The 10,924-nt window shown below is 44.8% G+C and overlaps 2 long non-coding RNA genes across 4 annotated transcripts; both read right to left on the reverse strand.

The window, feature by feature from the left end:
• Positions 1–277: 277 nt before the first annotated feature.
• LOC116581928 lies at positions 278–5,773 on the reverse strand. Of its 3 annotated transcripts, none has more exons than XR_004282305.1 (4): positions 5,559–5,773; positions 3,999–5,182; positions 653–1,516; positions 278–428 (listed from the first exon to the last, which is right to left on the reverse strand). It is a non-coding gene; the product is annotated as an uncharacterized LOC116581928 (long non-coding RNA). The 3 variants fall into 3 exon arrangements; XR_004282306.1 differs by having other exon boundaries at positions 3,999–5,161; positions 5,542–5,773; XR_004282304.1 differs by having other exon boundaries at positions 5,542–5,773.
• Positions 5,774–5,783: 10 nt separating this feature from the next.
• Positions 5,784–10,096, reverse strand: LOC116581927. Its single transcript, XR_004282303.1, has 4 exons — positions 9,594–10,096; positions 6,963–7,081; positions 6,460–6,614; positions 5,784–6,332 (listed from the first exon to the last, which is right to left on the reverse strand). It is a non-coding gene; the product is annotated as an uncharacterized LOC116581927 (long non-coding RNA).
• Between the last annotated feature and the right edge of the window lie 828 nt (positions 10,097–10,924).

Raw genomic sequence — 10,924 nt, forward strand, 5'->3', positions numbered from 1 at the left:
CCCACCTGCAGGGTGTTCTAGCCGCCGCCCGCCGCCCGCCGCCCGCCTCGGGCCCCAGAACCTGCCGCCGGGATCCGCCTGCGGCCGAAGTAAAACAGGTGAGAACGGGCTCCTGGGGCTGCTGCGGCCGATGGGTCACCTTGAACAGACACAGTCCCTGAAAGAGGCATTGACACCCTCCAGTCCCAAGTGACAGATGCAGAAAAACACAAACAAAACCGATCTTAAAGCCTCTCAGGAGAATGTAGAACCACCTCAGAAAACTACACGGTTTGAGTGAAAACGCTGCTTTATTTAGACTTCAGCAAAGTCTGGAACTGCTCGTCTAAGAAGCTGCTTCGTGGAGGCAAAGAGCACATCCAGCTGAGGGAACGCAACAACGCGCCCGAAAACGCAGGCTGTGAAGGATCCGAAGAGCCAGTTAAAACCTCTGAGGCAGGGGCGCCTGGGTGGCTCAGTGGGTTAGGCCTCTGCCTTCGGCTCAGGTCATGATCCCAGGGGCCTGGGATCGAGTCCCGCATTGGGCTCTCTGCTCAGCGGGGAGCCTGCTTCTCCTCATCTCTCTCTCTGTCTGTCTCTCTGCCTATTTGTGATCTCTCTCTCTGTCAAATAAATAAATAAAATAAAAAAAAAAAAAAAAAAAAAAAAAAACCTCTGAGGCAAACGGTGGTGAAGCCGGTCAGGTGGGCAGGCCGCCTTCCAGACGGTTCCCTGAATGACCCACCCTGGCCCTAGAGCAGATGCGTGGATTGCAGCAGTGGAGGTCATCTGGTCATCGACGCTGATGGGTAGATGCTTCTTTAAAAAGGCTTGAGGGAGAAAAATGGGAAATACTCAAAAATATATTTGAAGAAAGCCGAATGAATGAGGAACCTACAGGAGAAATTAGAAAAACCTTCAAAACTGTGTTTGCAGTCTGAAAACTTACAACTTGGAAGAGATGCAGCTGAAACTTCAAGTTCTGCCTAAATTACACCCAAAGCATGCCATGGACATGGGCAGAGGAGGAAACGTGCTACTTAGAAATAGAGAATGAATGTCCCAAGTGCATGGAGACAGCCCCCAACACATCAGAAGCCCCCCTTCTACAGGGACAGGGGAAGACGCGGACAAAAACCAGAAAAAAACTGCTTTCTTCTGTCACAACCAGATTCTCCTCTATGGGAAAAGAGCCCATGGAAGTCTGATGGCAGCTCTGTCCCACCAAGAGGCTCAGGTCATGATCCTGGGGTCCTGGGATCGAGCCCCAGGTTGGAACAGTTATAGTGGCTAAAGCCGACTTCACTGCTAGCTTTGCCAGTGGCCCTTTTGCTCTTACACCTGTAGCCACAAAGGCCTGAATGGGGGGGGGGGGGCTGTCCGTGGATCATCAGGCCCCCAGGGAAAGAGGAGTTCCACCCGGGACAGCTCAGAGACCCACAGTAACACGCAGGCTTGATTCGGCTTCCGCAGCAGCAAACCTGAACCCCACAACCACAGCGGAAGAGCTCCCCGTTTTCTCTCTTTAAAAGGAATTCTGTTAAAAATTAAAACAATAAGTACAAATAGGTAAAAGTAATTTTGATGTATCTCTTTATAGTTGAACGGCTACGACTTAAATCATGCTGCAGTTGCTCCTACCGAAACCTTGACTGCATTATAACTTTAAGGGAAGTGTTTTTAAATACGGATTTGTTTAATGTAATTCTTATGGATACATTATTTCCACCTCCGTGGGCCCTCCAGAATTAGTTAGTATATGTATTGTTATTTTGTTTTAAATTAAACACTACGACTGAAACCCATCATTGAAGTTTGATATAAATAGAGATGTTTAAGACAGGAAATACCATTTATGTGTGGTAAAATAATGTATTTCACACAAAATTTGCCTGTAGTATCAATGCCTCCGTCTACTTCTGCCTTCCAAAATATTCTAGTCTTCTGAGGTTTTTGTTCACTTCACCTTTTATTTTGAGAAAAGGAGAGGGATTATCAGAATTCTACTCTGAATAGGAGCAGGCAACCAAAGAAGGAATAAGAAGTAGGCCATTATATTCTCGAAGCACATTAAGCACAGGGTCACGTTTCTAACCTGTCCACTTGCCCTCACACTGATTGCGCACCTGTTGGCTGTCAGACACTCCGCAGGGGCTTGGGCTTCTAGAGGGTTCCCCTTCCACCACGTGGCTGGGAGGGCTCCGGAGCCAGGAGGGGGCTGAGAGGACAGAGCTGCAGGAATGTCAAGAAGCAGCCCCTTCCTCAAATGCGGAGGGGCCTTGAGGGGCAGCAGGTGAGGGAGGGGAAGAGAAGAGCGCGCTGAGTGGAAGAGAGAAGGAGAACACGCACGCGCACGAGAGCAGCCGTGGCCCTCAGGGTGAGCAAGCGGGGGTGGCAGGAGTGGAAAGCCCGCCCGCCCACGGGAGCTCTTGCCCACCATGCTTAGGGCTTGGGCTTCCCCTCTCACTCCCGTGGAAGCAGCTGCGCAGAGCGTGCAGAGATCGCGTCAGAGGGAACGTGATGGCCGCTCCACAACAGAAGTCCTGGGGACAAGACGGGCAGCTGGGGGGTGGCCGACTGCCGCGCGGGGTGGAGAATGATGGTGACTTCAGGAGACCTTGAAAAGGGAGCACGTGTGGGATGTGGACTAGATGCGCATAGGGAGATGGAGTGACAGAAGAGTGTGAAGTTGTAAGATTTTCTGAAATCCGGTGGCTTTAAAGGAATCACCAAAGAACAGACGGGGGTGGCGGGGTGGATCAGGGAAAACCAGGTGCCTGTTCAGGCTCCGGTCCGCAACACACCAACACACCCTATATAACCACATAAACTTAGAGAGTTTTTACCTGGTGTTCCAAGAAAAGGCTAATGTTCTTAAACTGTTGTGGGTACTCCCTCTCTTTCTCTTTTTTCACTTGAGGGCCTAAAACTGAATTTATCATATTTTCGACGACCCACTGTCCATATTGATATATGCAAAGCCTTTTCTCCACCCCTCTCTCCTTGCCTTTCCTTCTTCCCCTCTTCTTAATGATGCAGGGAGCACCTGCAAATCTCTACCGTGCACATCAGGGGGGGCCTGGGTGGCTCAGTGGGCTAAGCCTCTGCCTTCAGCTCAGGTCATGGTCTCAGGATCCTGGGATCGAGTCCCACATCGGGCTCTCTGCTCAGCAGGGAGCCTGCGTCCCTCTCTCTCTGCCTTTCTTTCTGCCCACTTGTGATCTCTCTCTCTCAAAAAAATAAATAAAATCTTTTTAAAAAAGTCTCTACTATGCAAATCAAACTAAAATGATCACAGTAATCTACACCTAAACTTGCGGTTCCTCCAACCCCATCTCATTCTCTCACTCTGCTCTGGTGCAACCTGAATCCTTCACTCACATTTCTATGTAGCTTTATCATACATCTATATACACACATATATATTTATATTTATATATTCATATATATATTGCTAATACTGGATATTATCTTCCTTATTCCTATATATTCCTACCTATATTCCTATATCTATTCCTATATTATAATATATTACACTCTTAAAACTGGATATTTAAAACATTTAATCTGTTTTTAACTTTTTACTTTAACATTTTATTGCTAAGATTCATCCCTAAGGTCATACGCCACTCAGTGCTTTTTGCTAATTTTCTTGAATGGAAACATACTGTAGTTTATTTATCTACTCTCCTGTTGAAGGACACTAGATCATTTCCAAATTTGAGCTTTTATGCATGCTTTTCTCCCCTGGTCTATAGGATGCTTCTACCAAGTTGGGATTCCCCATTTTTTTTTCAGAAGAAGGAGATGGAATGAATTCTCTTCACATATTTTTTCCCATACAGTTCTAAAAACACTTATTTCAACTCGAGTGATCTATCTTTTCACACTGACTATTGATGCTGAATCCACAAAGAGTCTCTGTTTATATAACACCAAATATGACAAGCCATTTTGCCTAGTTTAAACTACTGGTAGGCTCCACGGACAAATAAATCACACAAGTTACTGAAACCAACCCGTCCAATGTGTGCAGACAGTGCACACAGAAGCCCCATAAATCCTCACAGTGGTAGATCGGAGCGTTTTCTCTAATTTTCAGATAAGACATTGGTAGTGAATTGGATTCCCATCCCTTAAGACCCCTGTTCCTCAGTGGCACAGAGACTAGTTCCCCATCTAACAGGGACTAAATCAAGGACACGCAGCTTGTACAAAGAGAACAAATGTCATTCCTGAGCTTCAGGGCCCTGAGCGGTAGCATTTTCACTGCTGTGCTGTCAGTGTTTCTTCTCCAACATTCTCTCCAAACTCCTAAACAGTGAACCTCCCGGCGCCTTTCCTGGCCTGGGGGTATCTGGAGTAAAAACACCTGCACTGTGCCGGTCGGTACAGACGCATGGGGACCTGCACAGAGAAGAACACGAGGACTCTAATGCTTTCGAGAAGATACTACCTGCCAGCCTCGCAGATGTTAACATCCCCAAAGTGGTGCAGAGTCGAAAAATGTGTCACTGGTTAAAACACTGATGCTTTGTCCTGCTGACTACAGGTGGGAATTTGGAGGGTTGGGGGAGGGCTTCTGGGAAAAGCGTCAGATGATTTTACCTCCCCAGTGTTTCCAGAATTTCTGTCTCAGCCAAATTTGAACAACATATTCACAGAGTTTCTTACTCTCTACATTTTCATTCCCTAAAGTCTCTCTGGAAATTGGGACTTTTTCCTCTTTCCACCAGAGTTAGAGTACTCATTTTCTTTGCTCATTCAACAAATACGTATTGAATCAGAATGAAGTGCCAGGCACTCGGCTAGATCCCAGACATAGAATTCTGACAGAAGAAAAACAGAAAAATCCCTTGCCCTTAGGGGTTCTAAGGAATCACCCTGTGAGGTGTCGTGAGCATGACAGCAAGGAGGCCGAGGCAGATCCTGACCCATTCTGGGCAGCGCAGGAAAGAGAATCCTTAGGGAGGTGAAATGGCGCTGGGGTTCCACGGTGAGACCCGAATGAGCACTGGCCGGCATCAGAGAGGACGCACTTCCTATTGCTGCTTCTCCTCTGTCTGTCTGTCTGTCTCCCACGCAGGACACAGTATCCCCTGCTGACCACCACACCGCCAGCAAGGACGCGGGTCTTCCCACTTCTATCCTGCACAGGTTAATCAGTTCTTTTCTCAGTAAGCTTGGGAATATTTTGTTGTTGCTGTTAAGACACACACACACACACGCACACACACAGACAAAGAGAGAGAGAGAGAAAGTGGGGGAGAAGGCAGAGAGGGGGAGAGAGAGAATCTTAAGCAGGCTCCATGCTCCCACACAGAGCCCAACATGGGGCTCGATTTCGTGACCTTGAGATCACAACCTGAGCCCAAATCAAGAGTGAGACACTTAACGGACTGAGCCACCCAGGTGTCCCAAGCTTGGAAAAATTTTAAACCACGATCAACGTGCATTAAGTCATGTTAATCCAACCCTTAACATCCCTCCACAGCTCCCCATTTGTTTCTAGCTAATTCTCTTTGCTGTGATCCTCAAAGCCCTGTCCAGCATCTGCACTACCTATCGTGTGACGTCACCTCCTGCTCGTCCCATGGACTGCTCACGGGTTCGGCAAAGCTCTTCTTCTCAATTCCCCCAGCAGGTCAACATCCCCGCTCTGGGTCTTCAGGCCGGCTCTCTGCCCAGAATTCTCTGCTTCCTTTCTGTATGACTAGAAGAGTCTCGTCTTTCAGGTTTCAGCTTGATTGGCGTCTCCTCAAAGTCTCTACCCTTTTCATGTCTTTCATAGAACGTATAAAAATTATATTTCATTTATTTGTACAATGTTTCTCTCTCCTCTACCAGACTAAAATCTCCACAAAAGTAACAACCATATTCCTTGTTCTGTATCAGAGGTTAGTGTAGGGCCCGGTATATCATAGACCCTAAGTGCATGTTTTTGCTGAATAAATGGACTGATGTGTCAGATACACTTTTTTTTTTTTGGTTAAATAAAATCTTTGTTACAAGATTACTCTACAAGCAAGGGGGAAAACGGGGAAAAATTTTACATAATACAAGCTGATAAGTCCCAAGATCTTTAGGATGAGTCAGCACGTGGGAGAGTCAGTGGTTTAGTTACAGTTCAAGGTCAAAGGCCTGAGACCCCGGAGAGAAGATGGTGTCCTTGCACTCTGGAGTCAAGAGAAACCTATGTCCAGTTGGAAGGCAGCCAAGCTAGAGGAATTCCCTCTTACCGAGAATCCTTTTTGTTCTATTCAGGCCTTTGACTGATGGGATGAGGCCCACCCACCTACCACTGGGTAGAGCAGTCTTCTTACTTAGCCTGCCAAGTCCAATGTTAAAGTCACCTGAAAACACAGACATGACATTTGACCAAATGTGTGGGCACCCTATGGCCAGCCAACTTGACACATAAATTAACCAACCCCATCTCCCAGTAACCTCACAATTGTATTTCCGCTGCATATCACTGACCTTTAAGCTTTTTGGCTGAGCCCTTTAAACTTTTGGTTGAGCCTAAATTCACAACACGGGGGACTCTAGAATACACGGTGGGTGATTCCAAGATGCAGGTCCTCATGACTCTTGCTGCTGCCCGACTCTTTGTGCTTCTGGAGCTGGAATTCTGCCTGCGAGGGAACAGACGTAACTAGAGGCACAGCAAGAACCCCAAAGTGCAAAGTCACCACCACCATCAAGTGACAGAACACAAGACATGGAATCTATAATAAATAATAAATAATGATAGTATTGTAATTGTGTAGTAATAAATGTTTGTCATTATTACTGAATAAACATCATTTATTTACTGCATGCCAAATACTGTTCCAAGTACTTTACTTATCCTAATTTAATCACCATGATGGCCCTAGTTACTACGCTTATTCCTCTTCTATAGGAGAGCAAACGGAAGCACAGGGAGGTTAAGTGACTTAGACTAAGGATGGAGATACTAAAGGCAAATCCCAGGTCCATACCCAGACATGTCTGCTCTAGAATCTGTGTTCCTTCCTAATGTGCTCGACTGTCCGTTGGAGAGCCCACTGTGCTATTGACACTTCTTTAACAGCCACATCAGTTCCGCAAGTTGAAATGACTACACCAGGAAAAGGAAGAAACAAAGACCATCTAATTTATAGTGAAGACACTGAAGTTGACTGCTGAGGTGACATGCCCAAGGCTATAAGGCAAGTTAGTGGAAAAAAGGATTTTTCCAGCCAAATCTGTTGGACCTCTAAACCAAGTCTCCAGTATTTCTCAGTAACCTCATCTACGTGGATTGACGCCCAAATGGGTTCCTCCATCTCCAAAACCAAGCTCCCAATCCAGATTAAACATCATCTTAAGTGTAGAGCACAGTCAGGATCAGGGAACTTTAGTCGGGTCGTATTTTTTCTGCATGAATTTTATGTATCAGTGAAAAGGGATTAGGTAGGGCTTGTGCAGAAATGGATTTATATTTCTTATTTCTCTCTGCATGGATTATTTTTGATGGTAAAAATGGATCAGTTGGAACGACAAATGCCAGGCACTTATTTATAGCTCTGGTCACTTACGTGGCAAACTGATTGACGTAAAATATGTCCAAACCAATTGTATCAGATACTAACCAGGGAAAGAAGAGGACCAGGTCACGAACTGCTGAGAGTCCAGCTTTACATAGGTACAGACCAGGAGTCACCTGGGACGGTTTAGAGAGGTTTGTCATTAGCTAAAATTCATCCCACCGCTCTCTCTACTTCTGGAATTTTGCTTTTGTGAATGGAGAGCCAGGAACCTAGCTAAACAATCAGGAAATCTGAGCCTTCCCACATATGTCTGTAAGGCCTCCCATGTGGGCATAGAGTAACTTCTTGCACACACTGCCTCAAGGACTATGAGGTCTGGATTAGCAACATGAAGCCAATGGTGATATCCCTTCAGCCAAGCCCCATGCATTAAGCACGGTATCTACAAATACCACAGCTACCATCTGTGTGCATCATTTTCATTGTGTACAATTTTTCCTAGAATGGATCCGTATTCTGTAGGTTGTTTCAATAATTCTAAATATTTCAGACACTGTTCAAATGTTCGTGGGTATATAGCCATTTGGCTGTTTAAAAATAGTCCCTAGGGATAATCGTTTATAAATATTTTTCCCAGAAAAATCACAGGTACTTAGGAGGATGGGCTTGTGTTTGGGCACTGTGTGCACAAAATATTATCCAATACATTAAAAATGACATTACAAATAGTCCACATTAGCTAAATGGGCAGCTGTGATATATGTTTCTCAGCAGATATTTCTAAATAGTCGCGATTCCCATCTGCCCATCACAGTTGCCGAGGCGCTGCCTAGATGCCTAGAAGCAACACGAACATATTTCCTCTGTTTTAAATATGCATAAACAATCTACCAGGACACACTGATCTTCCCCCATTCTTTTTTTTTTCTTCTCTTAACAAAGCAAAGGCTAAATAAAGCAGCTACAATAAGGGATTTTCTAAAGGTGAGCTGTTACTGGAAAAACCTCCCGTAATTTCGGGTTTGGCTGGCAAATGTTTGAGGCTGGATCCCTGGAGAAGTTCCCACCCTCTACCTGCTGAAGACACAGACTAAAACTTTGCACTGCCTATTCAGAAATAACAGGCCCGTATCATAGGATAGCTATCAAGTCTGGCAGAGACCTAATAAACATACACGTGGGAAATACCTCTGAGAACAGGTGCTGACGGCTGGCACAGCCCACGGTCCGCCAGTGGCAAAAAGAAAAGGTCAGGCAGTATGATACACATTCACAGTTTACTGTGGTGTTTGTCCAGCGTGCTAATAGCAGCTCAAAGAAAATAATTTGTTCTCAGGTAAGTCCCAACAATTCTCCAAATTCTCATAGTACTGACGGACTGAACAGAATCCTTTCTGCTAAGCTTTGCTTTCATTTTCAGTCCCATCATCTTTTTATAGTGGGTCTATGAAAGACGTAAATACAGTGTGTCAAGGAATATAATTCAGTGATAGTAACTCAATGAGGCATTGGCTCCATTTCCCAGTGGGATGTTCTGCAAATCTTTCTCTCCCTGAAGAAACTGATGGAGTTGTACCTGTCAAGAACAACACACTGCTATGTTTGGCATTTCCCCAAGTTGTGCTAGGAAGACCTTGAATTTGACTCTGTTATCTTAGCTTGAAATATTTCGACTCTACCATGAAATGGGGCAAACCAGCCAAAGGAGTGGGGAGAGGAGTGATTATATGTTTTGGAAGAGGAAGATAGAGTCTTATCTTCTGCAATGTGTCACTGGCTTAGATTTTTAACTTAAGTGTACAAGTTCAAGTTCACACCAGATTTTACTTCTTAGAATTATGACTTATTGAGGTCTAGAAAATGCAGATAGCTTACAAATGAAACTGCTTTTTCCTCTTTTTTGCTATCTCCTGGGTCTCAGAGTTAGAAATTTTCCCATCACATGTAATATTAAACTCTCCCCACACTCCTTCCCAGGTTATTAAAGAGATATGTTATAGAAACAACCTCAAGCCCCTCGTTACATGATAAATACACATTTTCACTGTTTGCTCAGTTTAATTCTGTATACAAGAGTTGCATTTATAAGGAAATGCTTACCTTATTAGGACCGCTGAGAGCAGCTTCCTACCTTTGGCTCATAATAGTCACCTGTTCCTGGAAAGCTACTTAGAGGCTTTTTCATTGTAAGCAGGACTCCCATGTGCATCACAATATCCAACACATTGTAACTGACAGAACTTTAGTGAAGAACATTCTGGAGCTTAGGCACAGGAAGCCGAAAATCAACAAACTGAAATTCACATAAAATTCTGTGAGCCAATCAAAGTGTAGTAGCCTAACAGGACCTGGCAAATATTAAAATATAACAGTATGAACAAAGCACTGAAATAGAGAATTTGGAGAAATCCGGGAGGTGTTTTAGCACAAGATGAATTCAAATCAAGGAGGACAATCAATGAGTGAGTTCAGCATGTCAGGACAACTCCTTGAAAAATATCTCAAATTGTGTCATTTTCAAAGGCAAATGAGCTATTTGCATGCTTTGCTGCAATCTGAACATGGTGCTAATTAGATTACAGCTGAATGGCTTCCAGCACCCATCTGTTGGATTCGATGTGGTACCTATATGTGAGCTTTGGTTTTTGCCAAGCCATGTAGGAAAGTTTAGATGTTCTACAGCCTGAATTTTGTAACTTGGCAGTAAAATGTATAGGTGTGTCCATGTATATACATCCATTATTCTCTTAAAATATGCGCTTAAAAATTCATGCTTTCATGTTATCTTAAAGAATTGAGGTTTCATGAAACCAATGGGCTCATTTAAAAAGCATCATTCACCTTTTGTTCCATTTTCCACTCCCACGTTATGGTTTCCAGCATTGACCCTACCTTGGAAAAAAGTCCCCCTCTTCCCCCCCACCCCCATTCTTTTGGATTAAGTGTCTCTCGGAAGCAGGTTTCCCTTCCTGTTTCTTCACATCTCATAGAAAAGTAAGAACAAAGAAAGATCCTGGGTTCTCAGAAACCTTCAAAACAGCCACACAATGGCCAGACAGAGGAAGGCGATGCTCTTTGATGGGCACTGACTTCCTCAAAGTCTGTCACCGCCTCAGTTTCAGCAGCACCTGGAGGACGCTTTCTGTGTCCTCATTCTCCATGTGCCGCACAAAGGCCTCAGAGGTGGGTAAAGGAGTGCGTGCCACCCTGGCGAGGAGGGGTGAAAATGCTGCGGAGCCAAGGATGGGACAAGCAGGGATTCTAAAGTACCAGTTGGCAATCCCCACGCCCCCAAAGATGGTGGGTACCATGGCCACGGCTGAGAGATTTGGGATCATTGGGGCAACAGGGAATGGGAAAACAAATACATATTTGAATTCAGGTAGAGTGACTTAATTCACAAATCGGTACTTCACGATTTCCAACTTTCA

The sequence above is a fragment of the Mustela erminea genome, chromosome 21, assembly GCF_009829155.1.
Source record: "Mustela erminea isolate mMusErm1 chromosome 21, mMusErm1.Pri, whole genome shotgun sequence".
Classification (NCBI taxonomy): Eukaryota; Metazoa; Chordata; class Mammalia; order Carnivora; family Mustelidae; genus Mustela; species Mustela erminea.